At 41.4% G+C, this 8707-nt stretch overlaps 1 pseudogene; it reads right to left on the bottom strand.

The window, feature by feature from the left end:
• Window positions 1-5170: 5170 nt before the first annotated feature.
• LOC116622677 lies at window positions 5171-7555 on the bottom strand (annotated as a pseudogene).
• Between the last annotated feature and the right edge of the window lie 1152 nt (window positions 7556-8707).

The following is an 8707-nucleotide window of genomic DNA, read 5'->3' as shown; positions in this document are numbered from 1 at the left end:
AATGAAACTTTTTGGGATGATGGAAATGAAAGCCATATTTTGGTGATGGCTGCACAACTATAAACTTACTAAAGTAAAAAATCATTGAATTATACTTGTAATAGGTGGATATTAAGGTATGTAAGTCATACCTTAATAAAGTGGTTAAAAAATTTTAAAGCTAAAATTCTTATGAAGAATTGTTATTGTTATATATATATATTGTTATATACACTTAGTGATTACCTTTCATTAAAATTACATTAAATTTGTGCTCTGTCCCATAAAATTAGAGAGCCATGATTGTGATTTTCCATGGAGCCCAAATATTTGGGGCTTTTAAGCAGGAAGTGAGGTCATGGATGCACCAGTATTATGAGACAGAAGAGTCACAGAACCTCCTAAGACCTACCATGGGGAATATAAAAGCTTCCCTCCTGGTGGATTCCAGGCCTCTCTATAATTAGATTATTTCAGAGTGCAGATTTTCCCCAAATGACCATCAAGCCAGAACATGGGATGACATCAGAGCAGATGGTATGAGCCAGGGAGGTCTCCTGTCAGTTTTTTGAATCCAGTTGGCTTCCTCCATTGGTGCTATCTAAGAAACTTTTATTTCCTGAAGATTCTCATCATCGGCTTCTGACTTTTAGTTGAAGGAATACTTTCAGAAATGAGAATGAGAGGAGTGTGAATGGAGAGAGAGAAATCAAGTTTGCAGCAGCCAGTGTGGTTTGAGCATGGAAAACCTGCTCTGGCCTACCTGGCAGGGAATCTGGTGCAGTTGGGACAAGGGTATAATTTAGTCAGAAGTCCTGGGTTCATGTTCTGGCTCTGAGTGTGTTACTTGCAAGCCATGTGACCTTGGGTCAGTAATTTAACTTCTTAAAGACCTTTAATCTGAAGATAAACTAATAATGATATCTTCTTGATACTTACCAACAACACATTCATCTAAAGAGACTGTATGTCAGTTCTTCTGTAGGCAGAGTGAAGTGAGGCAGTTGGAACTTTACACCTGAATCATGGTGCAATCCAGGCCATGTTTCTTTGCTTTGTTTTCACTGGGAGAATATACTTGCCCAGAGAAATTTAATGTTCACTGCAAAAACACTTCTGCACCTGCCTCAGGAATCATTCTCAATTTCTTTCCTGATTCATTATCTTTACCCAGACATCTAAATGCTGAAGCACCCCCCAGGGCTCAATCCTCAGTCCTCAGTTTCTCCCCAGATGATCTCATCCAGTGTGACTGCTTCAAATACTATCTCTATGTGTATGTCTATTAAGTTTATCTTTCCTGAGCTTCTCCTCTAAGCTCCAGATCCATATATCCAACCGCTCTAACCAACATTTCTACTAGGATGTCTACGAGGCATCTCAAATCAAAGTGACAAAATTCAACTATTAATTTATCCACGCCATCCCAAATCTTCCTCCTCAGTACAAGCCTTCCACAATGCAGGAATGGCATTACCATCCATCCAGTTGCCCAGATGAAAATTTCTAAAATCTATCATTGATCACTCACTTTTATCTCTCCCCATATGTGCACTATTGGCAAGTCTTATCAGCACTGCAGTCAAATTATATGCAGGATCCAACTACATTTCACCATTCCCACTGCTACAAACTAATCAAAATCCCCAACATCTCTTACCTTTTAACCAGTCTGTCTGCATCAGACATCATGACCCAACCTTTCCCTCATAGCCCCCAGTCGCTCCCTAGCATATTATCCTGACCATTTTTTTGTTAACTTGTACAATTTTTTACACCCAAACCTTCCTTGAAAGTAACAGTTTTTGGGGTGCCTGGGTGGCTCAGTCAGTTAAGCATCTGACTCTTGATTTTGGCTTAGGTCATGATCTCAGGGTTGTGAGATGGAGCTCTGCATCAGCTCTGCATTGATTATGGAGCCTGCTTAAGATTTTCTCTCTCTCTCTACCCCTCCCCCCACTCACGTGCATGTGTGTGCTCTCTCTCTCTCTATCTCTCCCTCTCTCTCAAAAAAAAGTAAGGGTTCTTTAAGGTAAGATCTTATTCTTCCCTATTCCACATTCTTCCCTATTCCACCCAAGTATCTAAGGCATGTCTAGGGGCAGCTAGGCATTCAATAAACATTTGTTAGTTGACAGGCAAGGCTACATGACTTCTCAGGAAAGAACTAGACAAGACATAATTTCATGCTAGTTGATTTATTTGCACTATGACCTTGTTATAGTTATAGTCTATTATGACTTTTGACTTAGAATATTAATGCTGGTGAGGTTATTGAGGTTCAAGTTCTTAACCTAGAAGATCAGACACGTTCTTCAGGGTGTTTATAAAATGAAAGCAATAAAATAAAATAAAGTCTTTAGGATTATACACTACCCTTTTTTTCCTCCAGCTTTACTGAGATATAATTGACATATAACATTGTGTAAGTTTACAGTGTAAAAAGGGTTGATTTGATACTTATATATTGCAAAATGATTACCAGCATAGCTTTAGCCAACACTTCCATCATGTCACATAATTACCATTTATTTTTTTGCGGGAGAATTTAATATTTATTCTCTTAGCAACTTCCAAGTATATAATACAGTATTATTGACTATAAGCACCATGTTATTATATATTAAATCCTCAGAACTTATTCATCTTTTCACTGGAAGTTTGTACTCTTTGACCAACATCTCCCCATTCCTCCCCAGTCCCTGGTAACCACCACACTATACACACTACTCTTAAAAGAGCATTGTATGGCTTCTTAGCATTTTGGACTGCTGAATTTATCCTAGAGTTTCTAAAGTGGTTTCACTCTTGCACTGACAACTATGGAAAAACTCTAATACATAATAAAGACATTTGTGCACACATACACACACACTCTCTCTCTCTCTCTCATGGTCATACCCGATGAGACTTCTCCATAGTGACTATAAATTTCCATGTTACTAGAGCAATTTTTTGTAAATTATTGTCCCAGAGACCACTAAAAACTTTTGCCTATTCCAAGGTCATGAAAATGCTGTCCTATATCTTCCTCCAAAATATTTATTATTTTATCTTTCACATTTAAATCTGAAATCAATCTGGAATTAATTTTGTGCTTAGTGTGAGGCAAAAGTCTAGTTATAATTTTTCCACACAAATACCCAATCTTGCATTACTTATTTAAAAGACCATTCGTTTTTGCTAAATATGAGTATCTCCTCTGTCATAAACTGGACTTTTTTATTTTCTTTCATTTTTGTCTCTGGTGTATAGAAATACTTACTTTCTTGTGTGTGTATTAAACTTGTATACAATGACCTTGCTAAATTCACTTACTAATCCTAAATATATATATTTAGATTCTTTCAGATTCTCTAGTTACATAATAATGTTATTCATGGATAAAAGCAGTTTTTAGTTATTCTTTTCCAATCCTTATGCCATACATTTCTTTTTTCTTGCCTAATTGCACTGGCTAGGCCTCCAATACAATGTTGGATAGAAGTAGTGATAAAGATACATAGAACTTGTCTTATTACTGCGGCACCTGACTGGCTCAGTTGGTAGAGCATCCAACTCTTGATCTCAGGGTTATGAGTTTGAGTCCCACATTGGGTGTAGAGTCTACTTAAAATTAAAAAATAAATAAATAAATAAGTAAAATTTAAAGATAGGTAAAATTTTTTAAAAAAGAACTTGTCTTATTCCTGATGTTATGAAAAAAGTTTTTAATATTAACCACTGAGTATGTTTCCTATGGAATATTTTTTTTAAAGATTTATTTATTTATTTTAGAAAAAGAGAGCAAGCATGAGTGGGGGAGGGGCAGAGAGAGAGAGGGAGGTGAGCAGACTCCCCACTGAGTGGGGACCCCAATGCTGTGCTCAATCCAAGGACCCTGAGATCATGACCTGAGCTGAAGGCAGACACTTAACTGACTGAGCCACCCAGGCATCCCATGCATCCAACTCTTGATTTTGGCTCAGATCACAATCTCAGGGTAGTGAGGTCAAGCCTCAGGTAGGGCTCTGTGCTCAGCAAAGAGTCTGCTTCTCTCCCTCTTCCTCTGCCCCTCCCCCTGCTCACACACACACTCTCTCTCTCTCCAATCCATGGACATGGGATGTCCTTCCATTTGTTTGTGTCTTTGATTTCTTTGAACAAAGTCTTGCAGTTTTCATTATACAGATCTTTCATCATCTTGGTTAAATTTATTCCTAGGTATTTTATTGTTATCAATGTTATTGTAAATAGGATAATTTTAAAATTTCTTTTTGAGATGTTTCATTGTGAGTATATAGAAATGAAACTGATTTCTGTTTACTGATTTTACATCCTGAAACTTTATTGATTTCATTGATTAGATCCAATGGTTTTTTTAATTGAGTCTTGGGATTTTCAATATATAAGATCAAATCTGCAAATAATGCCAAAATTTACTTCTTTCTTTCCAGTTTGGATGCCTTTTATTTATTTGTTTTGCTTGGTTGCTGTAGCTAAGACTTCCAGTACTATGTTCAATAAGTGTAGTGACAGTAAGCACTCTTGTCTTTTTCCTAATCTTGGAGGTAAAACTTTAATTTTTCTCCTTGAGTATAATGTTATCTGTGGGTTTGTTGTATGTTGAGGTATATTCCTTCTATACCCAATCTGATAAGGGTTTTTATCATGAAAGGATGTTGTATTTGGTCAAATGCTTTCTCTGCATCTATTGAGATAATCATATGATTTTTATCTTTAATTCTACTAATGTTATAGTAGAATGCTGTGCTCAATCCAAGGACCCTGAGATCATGCGAGCGAGCATGAGTGTCCTGGCTCTCAGGGAAGTGGCCTTCCAGGGCCCATGAGGTCACTAGGCCTTCAATAAAATCAATTTATTGATTTGCATATGTTGAATTGTCCTTGCATCCTAGGCATAAATACCACTTAGTCATGGTGCATAATTCTTTTCATGGGTTCTTAAATTCTCTTTCCTAATATTTTGTTGAGAATTTTTTCATTTATGTTCATCAAGGATATTGATTACACATTTTCCCCCCTCATCCCATTTATTAAAGAAAGAGTAAGAAAAGATACAATGAAGGAAAAACACAAACCATCCTTTCATGTTAGGCTGAACAAAGCACAGAGATTTTTCCCCTCCCTCCCCCCACCTCACCCCAATTCCCACATTCCTATTCATGTCAGCTTAAATTTTGAGGTTCTTTGATTGGGAGTACTAGTGGAGAGGGAGTTAGATGAGCAGTGGAGCCTTGATTCTGGCCTCCTGTAAGGAAAAGGAATCTGCAGGCCCAGTCAATCAAGCAGAAATTGTATTTGGTGGGTCTTTGAAGTGGTTGTCCACTTCCCTGTTCTGTATTCAAGCCCCCAGGGAAAGGTATGGCAGTAGAGGATGACCAGATCTAAAGTTGTTCAGGTCAGAGATGTTGAAACATGGTCTGTTCACCAATGCAACATTTCTAGAGAGCAGTGAACTGAATCTCCAGTGGTGAGCAGGAGACTACATATGAATTGGGACCTGCAGGTCAACATATCCCTGAGGAAAAGTCCACAAGAACAATTCAAGAAAGTAGTCATAAACAAGAGGCAGAAATCTGTGGGACAAAAGCACAGCAGGCTTCTGGAGGGCTGGAGATCCTTTCTCTCAAGTCAGGATCATTCCCACCTACTGTAGCTCATCTCCCACAAATAACATTTCACCTTCAGTCAAGAAAGAAGTAGAGGAAAAAGATGCTTCCTTTGAATTTGAGCCCCAGCTATGTACTTCAGACTGTAGCTCCGTAGCTACCCTTTTACCTAAAACACAGCTCCTGGTCAGAACCACAGTGCTTGGAAACCAAAGTGGTCTTAGAGAGAAAATGGTGTTTAAGGAGGTAACATTCCATTTGGGTACATTGCAGCCATTGAACCCCCTGGTCTGGGGAAAGCAGTAGGGTTTATGCCAGGGAGCCCCCCTACTCTAGGAAATGGGACCAAAGTCTTACTTATAGGGGCCATTCATCCTTGGAAAGGAAGCTGGGTTTAGACCCAGGGTGCCAGTTGGTCTTGCAAAAGGAGCTGGGTTAATACCCAAAGAATCTGCTGGATAAGGGCCCAGGGGCCCAGAAGCTGACCTGGGGAAAGTAACCTGACCAGAACCTAATGGGCCAGTAGACCTTGGAAAAGCAGCAGAACTTGGACCCTGCAAGCCACTGGCCCTTGGGAAGTTAGCTGGGTTGGGACCTAGTGGCCCAGAGGTTCTTGGGAAAATTGCTAGACTTTAGCCCTGGAAGTCAGCAGACCTCTGGAAAGTAACTGGATTTGAAGCCAATGTGCCAGAAGACTGAGAGAAGGCAGCTGGATTCAGCCCCCCTGAACCTGTCCCCCTTGGAAAGGGATTAATATTTACTCCCATGGGCCCAGCTGGCCTTGAAAAATGAACTGAATTAGGGTTATGGGGACCAGGGCCCTGGACATGGGAGATAGATTTGGCCCTGGAAGGCCACTTCCCTGAGAGCCAGGACACAAGTTTGGGACTGTGGAGTCAGGTATTCTTGCCATGGAGGATGGGCTTGTGCCATCCTGTTTCCAGAAGCCTTTGAGGAAGCAGCTGAATTTGCTCCTGAAAGACCTGCTGCTCTTAGAATAGGGGCAAGATCTAGGCCTCGAGATCCAGCCATTCTTAAGTTAAGGCCAGATCCTGTGCCCACGAGGCCACCTGCTCTGGTATCCAGATTAGGGCCTGGGACCAACTGCCCTTGGGTTAGGCCCAAGGCCTGGGCCCAGGCTACTTGCTCTTGGGTTTGGTCCAAGGCCCAGGCCTGGAAACATACCTAATCTCAGAGCAGGATTTGTACCTACGAAGCCTGATCTCAGATTGGGACTTGGTCTTGGTCCCAGGCCAATGGGCTTAGGACTAGGATAACTATTCCCAGAAGTCAATAGGACACCTGCTGTCAGGTTGGGCCTGATCCAGGGCCCATGGGGCACCACTTCTGGGGTCAGGACCCATTCCCAGGAGACCACCTGCCCTTGGGTTTGATATAGGACCTGACCCTGGGAGACTCCCTAACCTTGGATTGGACAGAGGCCCTGTACCTGGAAGAGCCCCTGCTCTAGGGTTTAGAGATGGCTCTAGGCCTGGGCCCATGAGGTCACTAGGCCTTGGGAAAGAAACTGCACCTGTGCTCTTGGAAAAGAAGCCACGCCTGGGTCACAAGCACCAGCTGGGAAAGGTGATGGATTTGTAGCCAATGAACCTGATGAAGTTGGAAGAGGCAATGGGTTCCTTGGAAATGAGGCCAGATTTACACCAAGAGAACTGGTTGCCATAAGGAAGGGGTCAGAGTTCATGCCCAGTGGGTGGCCTGTGTTCATAACAGGACCCCCCTGCTGTCCCAGGGAACCACCCAGATGACCTCAAGGTGGCAACTGAGGACTAGTCCAAGGAGTTAGCTGCTCTCTAGGGAAAATCCAGGGTTCTTTCATACTTTCTTAGGGATGTTGGTGATAATGCGCTTGGGGTTAGTCTTGAAAATGATCTTGCTGGGCGCCTGGGTGGCTCAGTTGGTTAAGCAACCAATTCTTGGTTTCAGATCAGGTCATGATCTCGAGGTCGTGGGATCGAGCCTGTGTCAAGCCCCACCCCATCAGGCTCTGTGCTCAGCACGGAGTCTGCTTCAGATTCTCTCTCCCTCTTCCTCCCACTCACTCTCTCTCTCTCAAATATATAAATAAAATCTTAAAAAAGGAAGAAAGAAAAGGATCTTGTTTTTGATGAGTGCTATCACCAGGTACCAGGTACCAGTCTTGCAGCTAAGCCCATCATAGTCCTGCTGCCCAGGAGTGTGTTTGACAAGGACAACAAAAGGTTTCTCCAGATGGATGACTTTTCCATACAGGATATGATGCCCCACAAACAGCACAGGGCTGTAATGTAGGTCTCCCAGGAGGTTTCCTGCTAATCCAGTGCTGTAGCAAGCCTCGATCTCCCCCCGTAGCTCCATCAGCACCCATACTGCAAGGCCTCTAACCCCAGCAGTGGAAATAACAATTTGCACCATGAGCTTTCCATCTTTAAAAAAGCAACTGAAAGCTTTTTATCTTGATTAAGTCCCAATAGTTCATTTTCGGCCTTGCTTCCCTTGTCTTTGGCGATGTTTCTAGGAAGAAGTTGCTGCGGCTGAGGTCGAAGAGGTTGCTGCCTGTGTTCTCCTTTAGGATTTTGATGGACTCCTGTCTCACATTTAGGTCTTTCAACCATTTGGAGTGTATTTTTGTGTGTGGTGTAAGGAAATGGTCCAGTTTCATTCTTCTGCATGTGGCTGTCCAATTTTCCCAACACCATTTGTTGAAGAGACTGTTTTTTTTCCAATGGACATTCTTTCCTGCTTTGTTGAAGATTAGTTGACCATAGAGTTGAGGGTCGATTTCTGGGCTCTCTATTCTGTTCCATTGATCTATGTGTCTGTTTTTGTGCCAGTACCATACTGTCTTGATGATGACAGCTTTGTAATAGAGCTTGAAGTCTGGAATTGTGATGCCAGAGCTTACGGTCCTCTTACATTGCCATCTTGGCCCCCAGTCAGCTCCCAACTATGATTTTAGAATTGCCTTTTTTTTTCTGAAATGTTTTGTTTTATATATTTTGAATCTATGTTATTATGATCATACAGATTTTGTATTATATCTTCCTATCAGATAGTCCCTTTATTATCATGAAATAAAAACTATTTCTAGTAATGCTTTTTGATTTAAAGGATCC

This window comes from Phoca vitulina, unplaced genomic scaffold (genome assembly GCF_004348235.1).
Source record: "Phoca vitulina isolate PV1807 unplaced genomic scaffold, GSC_HSeal_1.0 scaffold53, whole genome shotgun sequence".
NCBI lineage: Eukaryota > Metazoa > Chordata > Mammalia > Carnivora > Phocidae > Phoca > Phoca vitulina.
The sequence above is the reverse complement of the archived record's forward strand: the minus strand, read 5'-3'. Positions and strand labels throughout refer to the sequence as shown.